General features: G+C 40.0%; 1 long non-coding RNA gene across 2 annotated transcripts in view; it reads right to left on the bottom strand.

Moving 5' to 3' along the window:
* LOC140845754 (uncharacterized) overlaps positions 1-21,544 on the bottom strand; it is a 708,702-nt gene that overhangs the window by 666,337 nt on the left and 20,821 nt on the right. Inside the window, exons 3-4 of one of the 2 annotated variants that reach the window (XR_012124625.1) lie at positions 19,719-19,822; positions 19,246-19,315 (exon numbers count right to left, since the gene is read on the bottom strand). This is a non-coding gene — a long non-coding RNA (uncharacterized lncRNA). The remainder of the gene's footprint in view (positions 1-19,245; positions 19,316-19,718; positions 19,823-21,544) is intronic. The other variant, XR_012124624.1, reaches the window with a different exon arrangement.

Here is a 21,544-nt window from a genome sequence, read left to right on the forward strand (position 1 = left end):
CAATAAACAATGAACACCTATTACTTGATAACAAACGACCCAATAGAAAAATAGGCAAACGATGTGCACAGACAGTTCATGGAAAATGAATCACAAATGAATCTTAAGCACATGAATAAAAGAATAAGAAAAATGAAAATTAAAACTACACTAATATACCATTCTTTACCTATCAGATGAGAAAAAATACAAAAGATAATAATAGTGTTTGGCCAGGCGGTGGGGAAACAGGCACTTTTGTATGCTGCTTGTCAAAGTGTAAACCGGCCCAACCTCTGTGGAGGGTAATATAACAGTATCTATCAAAATTATAGAAGCACATACCCATTAATCCAACTCCACTTCAAGAATTTTTCTTAAAGATATATTTAATAGGTGAAAAGACCTATATATACAGTTATTCACTGCAATATGGTTTGTAATAGCAAGATTGAAAACTACTTAAATGCCCGTAATGGATTACTGGCTAAAATAGATTATGACACACCCAAAATAGGAAATAGTTTGCAGACAAGAAAAAAAAAAAAGGGAGAGAGAAAGATAATGTATTAGTTGGGCCATGGAATAATCTCCAAGACATGCATGTGAAAAAGCAAGATTCAGAACATTGTGTAGTATAGGCTACCATCTGTGCCAAGTGGGCTGCACAACGGGAAAGTGTGGATGAGTAACATCCACTTTACTTGTATATTTAAAAATATCTGTGTAACGATGTCCAAAAAATGGGAAACATTTGTTGCCTCCGGGTGGTGAAGCAATCATTTTCATAGTATTTTTATAAGGTAACTTTTTGGTTTTAGAAATTATGAACCACTTGATTTTTCAAAATAAACATTCAAAAATATTAAACCTTCCACAGCACCTAACAGTGCTTGACTAATAGCATGAACTTAGAAAATACTGAACTGAGAGCAAGAAATAAACAAATCTTAATATGGTCCTATGTCTGCTTTTTTAATTTACAAATTCTTTTATACAAATTATTATCGTTTTATGAAGTGTATGTAGACTATTTTTATCAGTGGTCTAAACAATTTGGACGACATGCGAATGTGACGTGAAGTCATTGTAGTTAATTTCTGAGAAAACTTTCCCACAAAATAACACTAGCTTCAAATATTAAAAAGAATGCCCCCCAACCCCATTCCACATGTGATACTTTTCTGACTGTCTGTACATGAACAAAATCCCCTGTACAATTTTGAACTCCAATATGCTTAAGAAACACAATCCTATTTTAATACATGTGCAAAATTGTTATTAACTGTTGGTATAGTTTCAATTTTTTCTTAACTCTAGAACAACATTTTTTGTTTGTCTCATATTTTAACTAGAAAACTCATATAAATCACTGGATATGAAGACTTGTTTCTATGGGATATGAACTATATAATCCTCTAGTCATAAATAAATATGCTTATTCCATCTGAGCAATGAACTAAAGGTCTGTTTTGAGGATTATATGATAAATTATAACTTACAAAATATTAAACAAAGAGTTCCGTTTTTACTGTTCCCTTTCCAACCCACCCCTTGCCTTCAGAATATGTTTTGTTTCCAAACAAAAAGTAAGATCTTAGCATTTTTGAGCCCCCCAATGCAAGCATCATTCTTTACCACTCAAATTCCAGATGATAGAAATTCTAAAAATTGTGACATAATTTGAAAAACATCAAAAATTAATAACTGATTTGTATCAGGAAATCACAATTCCAGAACAGCCTAAGTATTTATTCTCTCAGAAGTCCTGGTTTGGAACCAAAATACATTAGCTTGAGAACAACAGCTCTGCCTCCAATTTATTAATTAATTACACATAAGGCACAGTGTGACCTTTTCCCCCTCGGTCAATAAAGCTCTGAAACCACAACAGAAAGCAGAGATGACGAAATCTAACAGGGCCAGGTAGTAATGTGGCCGGAGATAAGAGAAGCAGCAGGGAAGGTGGTAAAATGAGAGGCCAGGCTCCAGTCTAAAGGGAGAAGTACTTCCTCTCAGTCCCGGTTCCAGACCTTTCAGAGAAGTCACAAATTTGCATTTGCATGTGAAACTTTGTGATTGTTGAATACAGCAATTATGCAAAGTTTAAGTAGAGTCACACTGTAAACTTTCCTTTTTAGGAGTCCTCCAAGTGTTGCGGAACTATGTGGTGCCATGGGTTAGTGAGAAAACCGTGGTTCTAAGGAACCAGAGCTTAATTCTACCTCCGCCCCAAAGCCACAGTGTGACCCTCAGGGAAGGTGGTCTCCACTTCAGTTTTCTTATCTGTAAAATGGGAAATAGAATATCCACCGCTTTTGTAAGGGTTATAAATAAAAATGCCTAGGCATTCAAAAATAAAAATTGCACTTATTAATACTTTCCTCTCGTAAGCCAAATAATAGTGTCCTTTAAAAACCCATCAATTTCTACTCTAATTTAGATTTAATGAAGCACAGACCCTAGATTTAAATCTCAAATCTATATTTAATGAAAAATAATACCATTTATTTGCAGGGAAGCCCCCCCCACACACATTTTCCCTACTGTTCTACAAGGACAGCTGTCCTCTGCTTCACCCCAGATATCTCTGGCATTGAGAAACCTTGAAAACACAGTGTGTTGTACCTATGAGTAAGGAGCTAGATAAGGGCCTTGAAGGCCGGACACATGTGTTTCTTCAGCACTTACCTAACCATGAATTAGCGCTCTAACAGTATAAAACGTACAGCTTTATGCAGAATAAAGGGGCTTCTTCTGAGCGCCCTCCATGACGACTCCCGTCGTCGTCTTTGCTCTTCTCGTTGCCCCAGAACCTCAACGGCAACCACGGAGCCCAACATTATTACAGTTATAAATTACTATAAATGTGATTTACAGAAATCATAGACTCTTGGGATACAGTCTTCAATGTACTTTGCAGCCACTGTTAAATATAGGCCTCGGATTTGTTAAACAGGGGACTTGGATGGTTTCCCCACTACGACCTGTCACCATCGGCTATTCAACGAAAAGAATCTTGTGTGTCTGGCAGGGTCACTTGTTCTATATGTTTATACACATAAGTACTTCCATGGAGTGGTGAAGATGAGAGTAAAGTGGGAATAAAGGTGAGGATAAATAATGCAAGAGGCAGGTTTGGCATTGTGGCTCAGAGTTTGAGTTTGAGTTTGAGGTGGAACAATTTCTGAGTCGGAATAATTTCTGAATCCTAGCTTTATCATGTTCTAGTTGTTAAGACTTGGAAGAATCAATTCATCTGAAAAAAGTTAGGATACTCTACAGTATATTTCCTCCTATATAGTAAGGGCTCCACGTTAGCTGTTATTTTCCTTATTTACACTGCCACATTCACATAATACAGAAATATTGTAAGCAACATATGAAGTCATTCTTCCATAAAATAATTGCAAAATAACATGTCTATATTGTGACAGATTTATCAACACTGGATATATTATATATGTGATTAGATTAAATCACACTTAATAAAAGATAATGTCTTAAGTCTTTGAAGTAAACTATTAACTTCTTACATTTGACAAATTATGTATTCAAGTTGCACACTTACATTATCTCATTTGATCCTTGGGATAAGCTATATGATATAAATAGATTCAAGAATAAAGAATCAAGGCTGAAACAGATTATGTGACTGGACGAATAGCGCTTGAATAGGAAATGAAGCTGAGGTCAGAATGCATGTTTCTTCACATCTCATTCAATTTTCGGAATACTATACCACATAAGTAATTTGGCATTTCCCCTTTTATGTTAAAACAAAACTGTGAATTTTATATTCCAAATTTATCAGTGTAAATTCCTTCAGCAATGGCTTAAATGACCTTAACTAGTCTTTAAATCACTGTTGCTATATGGAAAGATAAGTATTGTGTTGAGAATCATTGTTCTTTTATAAATATGTGAATTCTCCTACCTCCCTATATGTAATGCTTAGCAATTAGCAGTATCAACAGGAAGGAGAAATAGGAGTCCCTCTCTAATGCCACCCCTCCTATCTCCAGACTCCAGATGAAATCTTGCCATGGCAACCATTTGGTTTAGCATAGCAATCATTTGTTAAATTATAATATTCAGTAGACAGGAGACTAATGATATTCCAAGTTTCTGTTAAAACAATTATTCTAAAAACTGTGATTAAACTGAACTAGATAAACATTTTAATTTTGTAGAACAGTATCATGTAGGGAGTTAAATTAATATGGACTGGCTTTCTTTTTAAAAACCCAGTGAGGTGCCAAAGAGGAGGGCATTTACATCAGTTGCTATAGCCCAAGTCACATCGATACTTCTATTAATTTCAAATAGTAAAAATGTTAACAGATACACCTTAAACTTACATTTGCAAAAAATGTGAGAAAGGACTAATAGTACTGCCACGTGAATGGCCCAAACTTAATCTGAAATAAAACACTACAGTCCTACAAAACACATTTGTTAGTGAGTGAGAAGATGTACTGAGTCCTGGGTCCCAATCCAGTGAAGTATTGGTGAGTGTTTGACACCAACTCCAGTGGGGGGTGGTCATGGGGGAGGGGCAGACTCTGATTTGTAGCATTTGCCAACTTCCAAGGTATAAATACTCTGAGACTGATTTCAAGCTCCCGATGTGAAGTCATTCAGTGTGGCATTAGAAAGAGGGGTGAACAGTTGGCTCTCACAAGCCAAGGCAGGCCGACTCAGCCCACCACTGCCCAAACTCCAGAACCCATCCAAAACCCACAGGGAGAACGCAGAAGCATGCATTTTTCAAAAGCTTCCTCAGTAATTTCACTGTACTCAGTCCACAGGCCAGATTTTAGGATCCACTGGACTAGCTCATCGTACAGCTATGGGAGTTTCTGAAGGTAAGAAAGGGAAAAACAGTGCAGTGCACAGGTGGAAGTAATGCTGCCATCACTGTCACCTAGGAGAACGCTGAACTGTGGTAAGAATATCTCACCTTTAAATTAAAGCAAACTGTAAGGCATGCCTTTGGTGTCTAGCTACTTGTGAGATAAATGACGAGCTTTTTTGATACCTTCCTGAGCAAAAAAAAAAAAAAAAGGTGCCCTCCCCTGATAAAATAGTCCAAGTCCAAAATCCTCGGTGTTTTCAAAGTTATCTAGGCTAGTCCTCCAACACAGGATGGGAACTTGGTGGTATTTCAGCTCCTAATATCCACACTCATGAATCACTTACAGTTAATTGCAATTCTTGATGTCAAATTATTCAACTGAAACCAACAAAACACAGGCATTCTCTTTTGTAGACATCCCACTTTCATACAACCTTTAATCTCTGGCTGTGCACTGGTCTTCAAGAGACAGAATAAGAGAGAGATCAGTATTGGCTAAGTGTCTTTGCCAACTTGAGTTGGCAACTTAAGTCTGGAAGACTGAGAAAAAGGCTTGCAGGCAGGTAGTTTATTTGGAAAGTGATCCCAGGGAATAAGTGAGGGATGGGGGAATCTGCGGACATGGAGGGAAAGTCAATGCAAAGATGTGTTATGTAATTGGAAACCTCTATGGTCAATAATTGCTCAGTTCTCTAGGAGGCTCTGAGAGGCTTTATGGACATGCATTTCAGAACTGTCCACCTAGTATTGAAAGAAGCATTTCTCTATCAGGTGTATATCCTACTAGCCAAAAATAGGCCCATGGCATTAACTCCTTTGTCTCCATTCTTTTGGCTGATCATGCATGCAGCCCAGTGGTTCTAAGGGAGGAAGAGAAATACAAGATGGGAAACAGGAAGTAATTGGTCCAGGGTGAGGCACTGTCAGGTTACACTTATGTAAATTTGGTAAAAGTCTATATTGATCTGGTCACTCCAGCAGTGACTCACAAGAAGTGGGGCCAAGATAATGTAAAGTGATGAGATAGGGTCCAGTTCATTAGGCAATAATCAGGCAGTTCTACCTAGTTTGTGACTATTGCTTGGTTCCATGATCTTATTCATTGGATTTAGACACCTAAAAATACTACCAAGGTAGCCCCAGATCAACCCACAGATTCCTTTATATTTGGAAAATGGTAAGAGGTGAGTGGGAGAAAAGATAGTCTTGCTCATAAAGGAACAGATGCATTTGTTTATTTTAAAACACTGCACCCTGTAAACCACATCAACTGGAGCATTTCTGGAGCCATTCAGAATGGACCCTGCAAGGGCTGTAAGACTGTAACAAAGAGATTCTATGCCATGTGAAGAGGGGTGGGGAGGAAGAGGGGTACAAAGAAATATTACTATAAAGAAAGAATAGTCAAGGGCTTGAATATTCTCAGGGAGGCTCTGAAAAAGCAGACACCAGAGAGTCAACTTTAAATCAGTCCCAGGTCCTAAAATGGGATGTCTTACGATAGTGCCGGAGAAGCAACAACCTTTGACCTGTTTTCGATTCCCACTCCCTTCGCCCTGCAGGAACTAAGGTTACTAAGAAATAGAAGGAAGCAAGCATCAGATAGCGCCGTGGAACTCAAACTTCAGCATTTATCAGTAATCTGGAGCACTTGCTGAAACACACCTTGCTGGCCCCATCGCCAGAGTTTCTCATTCACCAAGTCCGGATGGGACCCAAGAATCCACATTCCCAACAACTTCCCAGCTAATACTGCTGACCCACAGTACTCCACTGCAAGAACTGCGGGAACAGCAAAATAGAAACGAGGCACCACTCTCTCTACCTGGATTCCCACCTGCAAAAGCTTGACCTGAAGTAGAGGCAGTAATTGTAATTTTGAACGAAAATGGAAGCATTTATTAATACATAAGAGTAAACACTTTTCACTATTAAGATTGAATGTTTGAGTTACAGACACTGTAAGACACAGAGAGGGCAGAAAATCCATGGAATTAGTCATGTATCTATCTAGCAGCAGACAAGCTCACACTGAAGAAATTTCAAGGGGAAGAAAAACAAAAATAAAGGCCCTTTCTGACTAAATCTCACAACTGTATGAAATACAAAGTTAAGGTACACACATTTTGCTTAAAGCAACTGATCTTATTAAATCTGTTTTTACATAAAAAATAATTTGAAAGATTACTTAAACATCTGTTAACAATAACAAAATTTAGGGTTTCACCCACAAAGCAAATCTAATTCATTTATATTTTATAATTAATATGAAAATTTCAGAAATACTTAGTACCACTTGCCTTAGAAAACAACCCAGATAATTTTTATGCACACCAATGTTTGAGGACACCTGTCAGTAGTATTGTTCTTAATAGCAGCACAGGGCTAGTATAGAAGTCATCCCTGTGCCCCCTTCGCAGAGAGAAGAGATGTTATAGGAAAAAGGAATCCTTAGGTACATTGCAAACAGCAGAGCAGTTTGGGGACTGGAATCTGCTGTTAGATTGCGTGGTTTAAATAGCAGTAACCTTGGGCAAGCTATTTAATATCTCTAAGCCTCATTTTCTTATTTAAAAATGAGTTGCTGTGAGGATGAAATAACATATGAAGCAGTTGGCATAGTGCCTGCCATACAGCAAGTTCTTAACAAACATTACTATTATCATTACCACATTAGTCCTCTGGAAAACACCATAGGATACATATAAGACACAATGAGATAAGATGTAAAGAGAAATTTCTGTGCTATGGTATGGTATGGTAGAAAGGATATCTTGATTGTTTTTTGCATACAATTAAAGTTTCTGAATGGCAATCATAACTTAACGCTTAGCTCTCAGGAATGTTGTAAGATCAGAGCCCACCAGTGAGCATGGACACAGTCATAAAGATCGAGGGACGTGGCTTTGAAGCATCTTCCCTACGCTAGGGAGCTCTTGGGTTGCAACAGAAAAAACTGCAGGATCCTCACATCTGGGCTTAGAGGAAAGTAAGAAAGATGCTCTTGGGAACACCGACTTCTTAGGACACAAGATCTGAGAAGATTGCCATTAAAATTTCTGCCTACCACTATCTTTGGGCAGATAGTCAAGAACATTTTTAAAGATCAACACATAGAGATAGAAAGAAATAAATTTAATTATTTATAATGTGCAACACTAGGAAATTAAAATTCTGAGAATAGCTTTTGGCCTGAATCACTATAAAGTTTCTGAATGTTCTTAGGTGTCAATACTCATCAATACTAATGACTATAAGGCAAGTAAAACATTACTGTATTAATGACTATTTTCAAAAAAATACTAAGTACTCTGAAACCTGTGAATATCAGGATATTATATGTGATTGACATCTAACATTATTTATAAAATATAGACTGCACATAAATTTAGCAAATATCTTAGGAAAAAGTTATTTTCAACACTTCTAAATCTTACAGATACTGTTTTGCAATGAACGCGTATAATATAACTTATTTTACCTACGCTCAGAGAAACAAGGTTTGATTTAATCACCTTGTAGCCATCAGAGAAATAAGAATGGAAAGAACCGTGCCAGGATCTGGTCCAGCATCACAAGTGCCTGGGTCAGTCTTTTCTCTACTTTAAAAGAGTAATAAGTGAACTAGCGACCAGGGTCAGACTGAAGTAGAGGAGCTGGAAGGCTTGTTGAGTCAATATATGAACTGACGAGCTCATTAGCCTCTGTAAAATGAGCATGAGAGTTTTCACTGACAGCCCTGGAAGCATGTAAATTCTGTGATTCTAGGCTTAATTCTGGAGGTACCAAAGCAACAGCTGAGAAACTCTGCTTCTCTCACTGGGCTCATTCCTGGATACAGACCCCCAAATCACACACCATTTTTTACAGACTTCTTCATAGGCTGCCAGACACCGCAGAGATTGTTTGGATGGCAGCATTACCTAAGGCAACGCACATCTTAAATACAGACAGGCCTTTCTTCTGAAAGAACTGTGAAAACTGAGTCGATTGCAGTTAAAAAGGACATTGAAATTCAGTGCAACTGGAAAACAAATGTTATTCCAGCATTAAACAACTTTGCAATAAAATATACTAGGATTTTATACGTTAAAAAAAAGATCCTCAGTGGATATGACTATGTGTAACATTTGAATATTTATGCATAAATTTGTAATTTACTGCAAATCACAGAAGAGCATTGGTTTACCTAATAAGTAATCAGTGTATTAAGGGGATTCTAAATTGAAGAAAGTAATTTAAAATGGCCAAGCATGCTTAAAGAAAATTATCCCTTTTTAATATCTCTTTTCTAATTAATAAGTGATTTTAGAAACTTTAGAAGAAGCCAGGTGTCAATAAATAAAATATGAAGTCTAAGCATTTTTACATCATCCTGACTTGGATGGTATTTTAGGATTAGTAGGACCTTTAAATGTCACCTGTTTAATCCCCCAGCATCTCATCTGCCAAGCGGTCATCTAACAAATATTTGAATTCTTTAAGTTTCAGGGAAGTCACTGCCTCTTATTTATCTTCAGAGAATATGGATTGTTAGAATTTCTATTTTGCCAAAATCCAATCTTAATTTTTAACTTAACAGAATGAATAAATAATTTATGATTGGTGTCTACGTTCAGAACAATCCTTTAGCAAGAGCAAACAGCTTAATTTAATTCAATTGCAACTAGATTCACGTGGCATCAGGCAGACTCCACAGCGCAGGCGGAAAACAAATCTCCGTGATACCGTTCTCGGTACTGCAAAGACCTACTGTGCTCGTCCTAGTCCCTCAGGCTGGCAGTCGGAGCCTGACACTGGCCATGGCGTGATGCGTCTTAAAGACTCACAGTCAGTGGGCCCTGTTCTGCCCGAGCCAGTGAGAACGGGGCCTGCCTGGATATCAGGTCATGGACCCGGAGGTCTGGGATTGCCTGGCAGCTCGTGTATTCCCTGACCCGCGTTCCCAAGCCCCAGGCTGAACCCCTTGTCCCACCATTCATACCAAGTTTCTATTTATGGGCTTCGGCCATGTTTTCTACTTTATATTCAAGCTCCCTACCCTGAATTCTAATCCATTTGCCTAGAATCCCAACAATATGCCTTCCTCTTGGCTCCTCAAAGGGGCTGGATCCTAGATTTCTATATTGTCAGCCACTAGCTAAGGTTCTAGTTCTATGTGGATCTACTCTCCCACAAACAGATGACCTCTAACCTGACTCTAATTATCTACTATCTCCAGATATTTCTGTGGCTGGGCCCCTACTCACCATTTTAAGAACTGTGATATTTACGGCAGTTTGCCTCAGCCTTGAGCTACTTGCCCTTGAGCACGTGATAGAGACCTCTGGCCACACTCCATGGGAGTCAGCCCTACTTCATGTCAATCTCTCTGGGGCATCGTGAGGAAAGAAAAGGGGTCCTGGCCTGGGTCAGTTTTCCAAGCCTTGTCCCTACCTTACCCTAACTTACTCCACTTATATGCTACTGAAGTCCCGAAAAGCCTGGTGCTAGAAACCCTCTCGGCTTACTAGGACAACACATTTAAAGAAGGAAATATTCTTCAAGGATCTTCAGAAAGAGTTGATTCTGGCTAAGGTACAAGGATTAATACACAGAAGTTTAAGGAACAATTAAGAATATATAGACCATGAGCAAGAGTTCTACAGGATGATATGGTGAAAGAGGATGCCTGTTAAGCTAAATGATCTAATAGTGATAAAGTTAAGAAACAAATTTCAAGCTATATAGGGAGATATTTTTAAGCAGCAAGATCTGACCATCACCCCTTAAATCTCATCCTGTAAGTGACTTCAGCCAAGCAACAATCACAACCTTGGCTCCTAATTGCCAGCACTGCATGCGAATTTTCCCCTTCTACGCCCTTGTCTGTCATGTTTACGTGGTGATTGTATTCTCTCTTGAATTTTTGTCTATCCCATCTGACTACATCTTATCTCTACAAGCAGATTACAAACTCTATACCTTATCATACCAGGGATGTTTTCAATAGACTACAAACTCACACTGAATTGAACTGAACTGAACTGAAACAAAATGGAAAAAAATTAACTTTATATTGCAGAAGAACTAAGCTGACAAAGGAATAGAATCAGATGCTTTATACAGTTCTGAGACTAGAGAAAACTGAGGCTTAGAGGGAGATTGAAAACGACACAAATTAGAAACAGAGTGTGCAACAACTGTAATACAGGCAAATGCCATTAGTTAAGGACTGCAAGGCAGAATAAAGGCCCTTTAAAGACATTCACATCCTAATTCCTGGAAACTGTGAATATATTACCTTGAAGGCAAATGGAACTTTTCAGTGTCAGTTATCCTGCATTACCCAAATGGGCCCAATGGAAGCACATGAGTCCTTGAAATTGGAAGAGGGAGTCCAAGTAGGGAGTCAGAGACAATATGGAAGAATAAGGAGAGATTTGACGCATGCGTGTGATTCAACTTGCCATTAAAGGCTTTGGAGATGGAGGCTGGGTACCGTGAGCCAAGGAATATGGTACCTTTAGAAGCTGGAAATGGCCTTCAGATGACAACCAGAAAGAAAATAGGGGCCTCAGTCTCATGATGACAAGCAACAGAATTCTGCCAGCAGCTCAAATGAGCAGAAACAGATTCTCCCCTGGAACCCTCAGAACCTCTGCCAACACCATGATTTTCATCTGGTGAGATCTGAACTGGACTTCTTACCTACAGAACGGTAAAAAAAAAAACAACACACACCTGTTATTTTTTTATATATAAATACTAAATTTATGGTAAATTTTTATGGCAGCAATAGGAAACTAATACTAGAAGAGAGAGGGCGTCTTGCCAATGGGTTTCAGCCCTGAGAAAGTTCACTATGGATTCAATGTGACCAAATAAATGACAGTAGAATGTTCATTGGATGAAAGGGTTATATTCAACTTTATTTCCACAGTGGCAGGTCAGTCACTGGAATCCCGTTCACTCAGAGCAAGTCTGCATGCAGCAAGCCGGTGTCTGCCCCAAGGCCTCTCTGCCCACACAGCCATTCTCTGGGCCTCTCTGCCTGCACAGCTGTCCCAGTCTCTGTCCTCAGCACTGCCACCACTCCAGCCTCTGCTCTGCTCTCCTGCAGCCTTGCCACCGTGTCGCCCAGAGCACTGGACAGAGCTCTTTATATAGAGTCAATAACAATGTATTGCTCACATATGTGCAGTGAGCTAGCCAACCAGGGCCAGGTGAGAATCCTGGCCACAGGAACCTTCATTTTATCCACACTCCACCCCTCCAGGATTCTTGCCTCTCAATCTGTGTGCCCTCAGTCCTCTGCAATGGTCCCTGTGCAAGGAAGCTGGAATATTGTAACCAAATTCTATAATCTACAACAATATATAAATAACAAAAATTATGACAAATGATAACCCTCGAGCCTGAGGAGATCCATTGCCACCAACTGGTCAGCCTGGCTAGATTCAAACCAGCTTTACTCAAATGAGTTAACCCGAAGGACCACGGGTGGGCCTTACAATACTCACCTTCTCCAGCCTCTCCAACAAAAAGTCTCGGAGACACACAGGCCGGTCTTGTTGCTTTAGCTCTGCCTCTGCTTGGTCCTCAGCAGCCGGAACCGCCGCTCTGGCCCCAATCGCTGCGACAGCTCCAGTCATCCAATTTCTTTCTGTCTGCTCCTGCCTTTTCAAACCAGCCCACATCTGGGGCCTCGTGACCTTCATGAGGCCCTTTCAATTCTTCCTTTGAGAAGCAGATTGTATTTCCTTCTGTGCCTGAGCCTGAGGACAGAAGCGGAGCCCGGAGCGCCCCACAGCCTGAGGAGGGGGCTGCACCTCTCCTGGAGGAACCCGCGGGGGCCGAGTCCTTCTGGCTCTCCACCAGCTTCCAGCCAGGTGGGGTTTCAATCGAGGAGGGGCCTCCACCCCCACCTGTTCGTCAAACCTCCGCTCCTCCATTTCTGGGGCTGACGGCCCCACTCCATCCCTCACCTGCCCCACGGCCCCTGGCAGCCTGCGCTCTCGTGCTGCTTCCTCTCGGGCCACCACAACATTCTTTACTATTTCCATAGCACTTCGTAGTGACACCATTTCAGTCAGCACCGCTTCACGGTACCACGTCCACAGGGGGCACTCGGATGTCTCCCCGTCCATAGGGGCAGCCCGCTGAAACACTCCTTCTGTGAGGGCAGCCTGTTCTTTTTCCTTGGTCACCAGTGAACCCTGCCGACATTGCCAATTGTCTTGCCAATGGGTTTCAGCCCTGGGCAAGTTCACTATGGATTCAGTGTGACAAAGAAATGACAGTAGAACATTCTTGGGGTGAAAGGGTTATACCCGACTTGATTTCCACAGTGGCAGGTCACTCACTGGAATCCTGATCATTCAGAGCGAGTCTGCACGCAGCAAGCGGGTCTCTGCCTCTGGGCCTCTCTGCCTGCACAGCCGTCCCAGTCTCTGTCCTCGGCACTGCCACCAATCCAGCCTCGTCTCTGCCCTCCTGCAGCTTTGCAGCCATGCCACCCAGAGCACTGGGTGGAGCTCTTTATATAGAGTCACTAACAACAGATCGCCCACATATGTGTGGAGAGCTAGCCAACCAGGGCCAGGTGAGAATCCTGACCATAGGAACCTTCATTTTATCCACAGAGGGCTTATATGCCAGCCCTAGTTAGTTGGACAGTTAGAGTCACCGAGACCGTTTCAGGTGCACAAGGGTTTAGAGTGTACACACTAACTGTGCAGTTTGGGGGTGAGGGCTCAAATGCAGAGCTCAGGAGACATTTTGGGGGCAAATAGTGGGTGATCCTACCCAAAGACCTATCCGATTTAGTTCTTTTTCTTTTCTCTAACTCTTCTTCATTGCCTTGCTCTTCTCTAATTTTCCAACTTTGATTTAGTGATTTATTTAACAAATCTTTTATGGTCTTAGGAATCCAAAGATACAACGTACAACTCATAACCTCATCAGGACAACAGATGTACCAACAATTGACACTGTATAAACAGTTGACAAAGTACTTCCACCTGCATTCTCACTGAACCCCCACAGCATCCTTCTAGGCAGGACACTAGTTGTACTGTGGACTCCAAGTAGACACTGTGTGTGCGTGTGTGTGTGTGTGTGTGCACGCACAAGTGTGTGTGCTCACACACATGGACAGAAAAACACTCTAAATGGAGAACGGGAAAAATTCTGAGGAAAGAAAAAGATGACCTGCTAAGCTTTAACTGGTCTAGTCTGCACAGTGTAGACATGGCCATGAATAAGAAATATTTTGCCCCCAAAGGAATTCAAAATCAATATCTTTTAAACAAAATTAAATATGGACCAGAGAGAATTGTTACTGGAACTAAACACTAATCTGAATCTTAAATAAACTTCTTTCTTGTGAACCATTAAGATTCAAAGTAGCTGTTGAATTTCTCCACTACTGTGAGTAAAACCCCAACAATCGGTTTACCAGAATCTCATAAAGAGACAGGATGTACATTCACTGCACACCTACCTACCCAAGTCAGACACTGTGGGGAGACTTTACCAGCCTTATCTCACTTACCTCACAACAGCCTCTCCAGTCACTCATGGAAATTTGAGACAGACAAAATAAGTGTGTTGGCCCACTAGTAGAGAAATATTCAAGAAAAATCAACAATGAAGTAATAAAATTGTTACCAGTGGGACAAACTAGACAGCACAAAAAAAAAAAGACAGATAAAGGTATGTAATAAACTATTCATTTCCTATTGCAGTTGTAACAAATTACCAGAAGCTTAGTGACTTAAAATAATTGTCATATAGTTCTGAAGGTAAGAAGTCCAAAATCTCTCATTTGGCTAAAGTCAAGGTTTGGAAGGACTGGTTCCTGGTCATCTTTTAGAGGACATGTGTGTTCCTTGGCTCGTGGTCCCTCCATCCATCCTCAAGCCCAGCAGACAGCATCTTCTAATCTCTTTCTCTAATTTTCTTACCTATCTTTCAAAAGGAGCCTTGTGCTTAAATTGGCCCCCCCAGAAAATCCAGGACAAATCCCCATCTCAAGATTCTTAATCACATTGGCTAACTTCCCTTTGCCGTGTATGGTGAAATATTCACAGGTTCTGAGAGTTATCTTTGGGCGTTGGTGGGGCATTACTCAGACTATCACATAAGCATATGCAGATTAGAGTCAGGAAGAGAGAGTATAGCTAAGAACAAGGAAGTATTGAAGTGGGTCAAAAACTGGGTGAAATGCCTAAGCACAGCAGAGAGTGGATGGTATATATGTTATATTGTTTCTAAAATATGCTCTGTGATGCAATATGTGTAGTTGTTAGAAGTAAATGAGTTCTCTATGCAGACAACAGTGTATGAAGGCTGGTGAAGCAATAAATCTATGCTGATTTGCAAAACAAAGCAGACTTGAGCTGTCACTCTAAGAGGGACAAATTCAGAAGCGGGACATAAAAACAAGGTTGGTTGAGGCTAATATACTATACAAAGTCTCTCTCGAGCTTGGGCAATGTCAGTACATTCAAGAGGCTAGATACAATTCTCCCAACCATTGGTATTCCTATTGGATACCATTTATAAATGTCTTTTATAAAGGCCTTTATAAAGGTCTACATTGCAGGCTATTACTATAAAATATATGTGATAGAGAAACATCACCAGTTCCTGAGAAGCAGCAGTTAGGTTCACAGCCCAGGCATATAGCCTGAAGAAAGCACCCCTCCCATCACACTGATACTTAATAACACAGATGCCTAAGCTCCCTGCCTTCAGTCTTTCCCCACAAAAGGCATACATATATCTCAATGCCAAGATTATCTTTCTGAAACATATGTCTCGTCACCATGCTTTCCATCTCAACCTCTGATAATTCCCAGTCTACAGAAGGAAGTATAAACTCCTTGATTTAACACATGAGGCTACCTAACTTTATAATTTTATCTCCTACTCCTCATTTTCATGTGTTGAACAAATGCTTTTGCCAAGTAGATGTCTCAGTATTTAAGATATCTTTCTCATTCTTATCTGTGTCTTTGAATGTGCTGTTCTTTGGCTTGAAAAAAACACTTGTCCATTCGTTGGCTAGCCAGTCACTCAAAAAAGCCTTCCTGAAACTAGCTCAGCAAAGTTCTGAATTCCTCCTCTGCTCTGTTCCCAGTGCTAACATAGAGGCATAGAGAAAATGTTCAAAAGGCACAGCAAACTTGAACCCAAACTAAGCTAGTCTCACTTTCCAAAGGGTTCCCATCAAGTCAGGCCCAGCAAGGGCCTCCAGGGAAATTATTTTCAACATGTGTTGCCCATCAGAATCAACTCTGAAGCTTCTGTAAAAGAGAAAAAAATTCCTAAGACCCACCCAAGGTGGACTAAATAAGTATCTGTGTGAGTGGTGCAGACAGGGCTTGTAATGTTTTAATAAATTGCACAGTTGATTCTGATGCAGAAAACGGAATGAAGATTCTCAACCAGGCAAATGCCACAACAGAGATAGAACAGCCAACTGGGAGTGTCTACTACTGACTTCCTGACAAAATGTCAGAAGGAGGTTCATCTGCTTCTGGGCTGCCATTGACAGGTAACTCTCAGCAGTGGGAAACTTATTCAAGCAGCAACAATTCATTACCTGGCAACTTGTCAGAAAGGCATTGAGGATCCTGCCGCAGACCCACTAAATCAGAATCTGTAGCTTCAGTAGGTCCCCAGGTGATTTAAAAGCCACATCAAAGTTTGCAAAGCACCCAACCCTGGTGCCAGATGGCAATACTGCTGTAGGCCACACTATGAGAAGCAAAATGTCTTCACCTGTACCTGAGCAGGTGGAAGAATTTCAGGCATAAATATTGTGAGCAGTCTGAGGGAAGGAATCTCAACAATTACCTTAACTCAACACTTAGCACAAAGCTTTGGTAACTAACAGTATAGTGTGTTGGTTGAAACCTCAGGACGTGGAGCTGGTTCAATCCCAACTCTACCACGCCCAACTGTGTGTAATTGCCAAGTCACTTTGTGCTTCAGTGTGTCATCTAGAATATGGAGATAACTGCCTCTTAAGAATGAGAGACAGAGGCGCTTTTTTTTCAGAGCAGTATAAGTGCTCAATAAAAGAAATAATTAAAGGATAATCAGTTATTGATTGGTTGATAAATCAATTGATTTTTGGTGAGGAAAAGAGCACCAAATCCTAGCGGTGTAAATGATTTCAATCTGACCTGTATAATCTAATGAGAAGATGGCTGAAATCTTAGTGACTGGCAGGCATTTCAGGCCTAAGACTTCTTAGAGTATTAATATGTAAGTGTCTCCAGCAATGGGTGATAAAAACTGTCCAAAAGAAGATGCTTGCTAATCTTTTTGGATTGATGACACCAAATTGATGAGATCTCATAACTCTCTTATTCTCCCCTAAATACCTTAGAAGGACTTTGTTTCATGGCTTATTTTCAAGAAATTAAATTTAAACTGATGTACTTGATAATATTTTTACATTTTTGCATGTTACGAATCTCTGCCATATTAAACAGTACAGATTCAAAGAAACACACTTAGTTTTATGCTAATCCTTAAAATCACTTCCTTATTTTGTGTGGTGCTTTCAAATTTTCAAAAAGCTTTCACTCCTCTTACCCCATTTATTCCTATAATAACTCTAAGGTTGTTTTCTTTTAAAGCTGAGAAAAGTTTGTTGTTCCTGACTGACAGATAAAGAAATGTAAAGTGATTTTAAGTGCTCAAAGCCACATACCTGGTTTATGGCAAGAATGGGATCAGAACTCAAGTTTCCTAATTCCCAGCCATTATTTTTCACTTCCACCAGCACCAGTGCCACCATCTGATTGCCATGTATTATACTGGATCTAAACCCAAGTTAGAACCCAGGTTGAACAGGTAACTGCCCAATATCCTAACTCCTCCCCCAACCAAGTGTTCCTCCCAAAAGTATGTTGTAAGTATCATGAGGGCTTTTGCTTCCTAAAATACACTTGTTTATTTTGTTAAAGTAACTTTTCACTTCTAGATGTTAGAAGTCAAATTAGGAGGTGTGACTTTAATTTTTTAATTTAGAATTTTTCAAATTATGCTGGAATGTAAATTTTTTTTATTTGGCTAGTTCATTCCTTCACTAAACACTACATTTGCCTATAAAGTTTTCAAGTCAGCTTTTAAAAAATAGTGTTATAAGCCATAAAAGGCAGTTTTGAAAAACTGCACATTCTAATTTGGGATACCAGTTTTTATTAAGGATCCTAACCCTTGGGTTTTGGAAATGAGCACAGATCTTAGACTGACAAGTGATAAAGTAGTACAACCTTATTAATAAAGATTAATATTTTAATATTAATTATGAATAAATATTAACCCCATACACCTTCTCAAAAATCCCATACAGTTTACCAAGCAGCATGTTCTTTAAAAAAAAGAAAAAATCACTGTAGTTAAAGATTCCAATTTGGTCATTAAACGTTGGAATTACTACTGTGAAATGTTTTCCCAAAGTTAGTATACATTTTTAAAGTATTGCTAATAGTTTGAGGTAGTCTATAAGGTTATATAATTCATGACAGAACAATCTTAGAGTCATTAAAGAAAAACTGACAACTCCAAACTGACAAGTGTAAGAGATTCCAAAGTTGCACTGACAATTCAGATCTACTGCCTTTCATGCCCAGATTCACTTAATATCTCATTTGATTTTCAAACCTTCCCTCAGAAACAATTGGAACAAAACCATGAGCAAACTCAATCTCCATTTGGGCATGTAACCCTTTTACAAACACAATTACAGCCAAACACTATTGTAACCTGATTTGCATTTGCACTAAGTTACAAAGAACACTGAGAAGCCTGCTATGCATACTACAGACTTATTAGGAGGATATATTGCAGAGCTTCTGTGAACACTAATTAAAAAGGTTTTATCTTTCTCCTCTGGTCCACTGAAATTGTTCAGATGCCTTGCCTGCTACAACTTTGTTCAAACACAGTTTTCAAACATGTGATCAGAGCTGGGCAACTATTTCAGGTGGCATGATTCTGTTTCCACGGTGGACAAGGCCGGAAAGACAAAGTTTCAGTCTAAACTTTGAGCTTCCTTTCCTTTGTTATTTTGTGTTGCAACCTTAGCATTATCCAACTGTGGACTTTTATCTGTGAATATCTAAATCCTGTCTTGTGGAAAACTAATTACTGAACCACTGAGAGCTTCATAATGTCCTGCATTTAAGTCCTGAGCATCATACATAATGCATAGGCAGCAGTCTCTGCACTCTGATTACAGAACATTGTCATTAAGTGAGCAAATTAAAGATGTGAATAATTCACTGGCTGAGCTTATTGTCAGTGCTGCATTGTGAAATTAGAATTTCTAATAAGTACTGCAATTTTTTTAACCCAATTAACACAGAGAACATCTTGAGACTGATTAGTACAATAAAAATTATTACCTTATTCTTTTGCTTCACAACAGCCAAATTAAATACTGTACTTAATTATGCAGCATTCATTCCTTCTGTGCTAAAAAAAAGAAAAACCTATCATTTTAATAAGAGTTCTAATATTTGTAGGCCAGCTAAAAATACAGCACATGCATCTGTAGCTCACTGCCTTTTTGCAAAGTTTTTTTTGAGTCTGAACATCAGTATTATCACCAGTGGTGAATTCTGATGGCTCTAGTCCATTCTTCAACCAAATATTTTTCTTAAAATACAAACATCACGCACAGATTGACAAAGTAACTAACCTCCCCAAATTGAGTTGAATATATTATATCTCTGATTTTTTTTTAGCTCTTTAGATGTAGATTAGCACAGACTTGCCCCCCACTATACTGTTTGTGATTGAGGCTGAAACATATATTTAAGAAAATTAACTGATTAGGAAAAAAAAAAAATCAAGTATCTGTAACAGTGGGTCTTACCTCGGATGCTCATTTAGCCCACAGTGATCTGTCTCACTCCTGCCAGGCAAGTGGGGAAAGTCCAGTTTATGCTCGGCATGATGATCCTACGCAGAGAGTGTCTGCTGCCATGTTAAATAAAGAAAATGATCATTTAAACGGGGCTTTTGTTTCCCAATATTTCCTCCTGCTGCCCCTTTCGCATGAGAGCCCAGGAAGGCAGGCACATCTGGCGGCAGCCCCTGCCCCTGACCGCAGCTGCCTCTGGAGCGCTCCCCCCTTCCTTGCCAGCTCCTCTGCATCCCCTTCCTGGACAACTTCAGCCCCCTAAAATGGGGGAAAGAAACGATGACATTGCAGGCAGGATATGAGATGGTTAGCTCAGCCTCTGCAGCCACCTCCTTTCTGTCTAGATATTTTAAAGAGAATGAGAAGGGGAATCAGCGAAGGTGCCCTGAAAATCAGTCAGACACAATGCAATAGGGAGATGGAGAGGGGCGGAAGGAGAGTGAGAGAGCGAGAGAGTGTGTATGTAGGGGGGGTGGCTGTCAGTGCAGATAAATCTGCATATGGAAATTAGGGTTATCCTGGGTACAGTTTTATTTAACTATAATCTACTGTTTTTTTAATTAGACCAGAATTTTAGCAAAGGAAAGAGAGTCTTGAAACCAGAAAGAGCAACTTCTAATTCAATAGACTTGAAATTTCATAGCATCTGCAAATAGCAGATCCAGAAGTTGTAGGAAAAAGAAAAGGAACAAAAAAAACCAGGGCTTTTCTCCACTTGTTTTGTTTACCGAACAAAAAGAAAGACCCACCCCCACCAAAAAAAAAAAGGAACTGGGGTGGGGGGCGGAATTGGGATGAGAATGTGAAGGATATCAAGGGAAGGAATAAAAAAGAAAAAGAAGAGACCATCTTTCATGGTCTGTGTAGAATTTGTCCTTAAATGATAAAGGAATTATGTGTGACAAAGGAATTGTCAAAAGTGGGTAATTGGAATTGAAGGTGGAAACCAGTAGCAATACATTCTGCATCTTAATCTCAGGGGTGCAGCACACTTTTTACTTCCTTTGAGAACACCTTTTGCAGCTCTAACCCATGGCAAGATGCTACTGGCTCAAAGCAGTTTAAGGATGTCACTGATGCCAACCAACTACTCTGTGTGGGGTGCTGAGAGTAAAACTGGGAGGCAGAGTGACCGACTACAGGAGGTTGGCTGGTGTACCCCGCAGTGACAGCCCCGCAGTACTCCGTCGGAGGTGCCAGTAGGATAGCAACTTGACCATAAGGAAGCAGAAGGTAATTCTGCAGTCTGTGAGTGGGGAATGTCATAGAATGGACTAATGTTCACTCACCGAGAGTTATCAAACACCTATAATGTGGCAAGCATTGTAGATAAACACTGCATGGTTTCTGCTCTCAAGAACCCAGAATTCAATGTGAAAAATAAATTTAAAATGAAATGGTATTTTGTAAACAAAGGAGTGATTCAAACAGTCTGGATTTGAATAGTGTGAGCAGATGTCAGCACCCTCTGAGCTCTCCACCCACATCTAGGTGGATCCTTCAAGACCAGCTCAGGTACTCTTGAGCAAGTTACTTGTCCTTTGGAATCTTAGTTTCTTCACCTGTAAAATATCTTCTTTTTAAGTTTGGGATTATATAATGAATGTAAAACATTACCACTTGTCTGGCACATGATAATTGCTCAAAAAATAGAAAATCAATTCTCAGTTCAGATGGCACCTCGTCTGTGAGTCCTTCCCCACACCTGCAGACAGGCTAGGAGGCTTCTGCAGTGCCCCCACGCCCTTCCACTGTGTTATATCATTGTGATTTTCAGC

This window comes from Manis javanica, chromosome 13 (genome assembly GCF_040802235.1).
Source record: "Manis javanica isolate MJ-LG chromosome 13, MJ_LKY, whole genome shotgun sequence".
Lineage (NCBI taxonomy): Eukaryota > Metazoa > Chordata > Mammalia > Pholidota > Manidae > Manis > Manis javanica.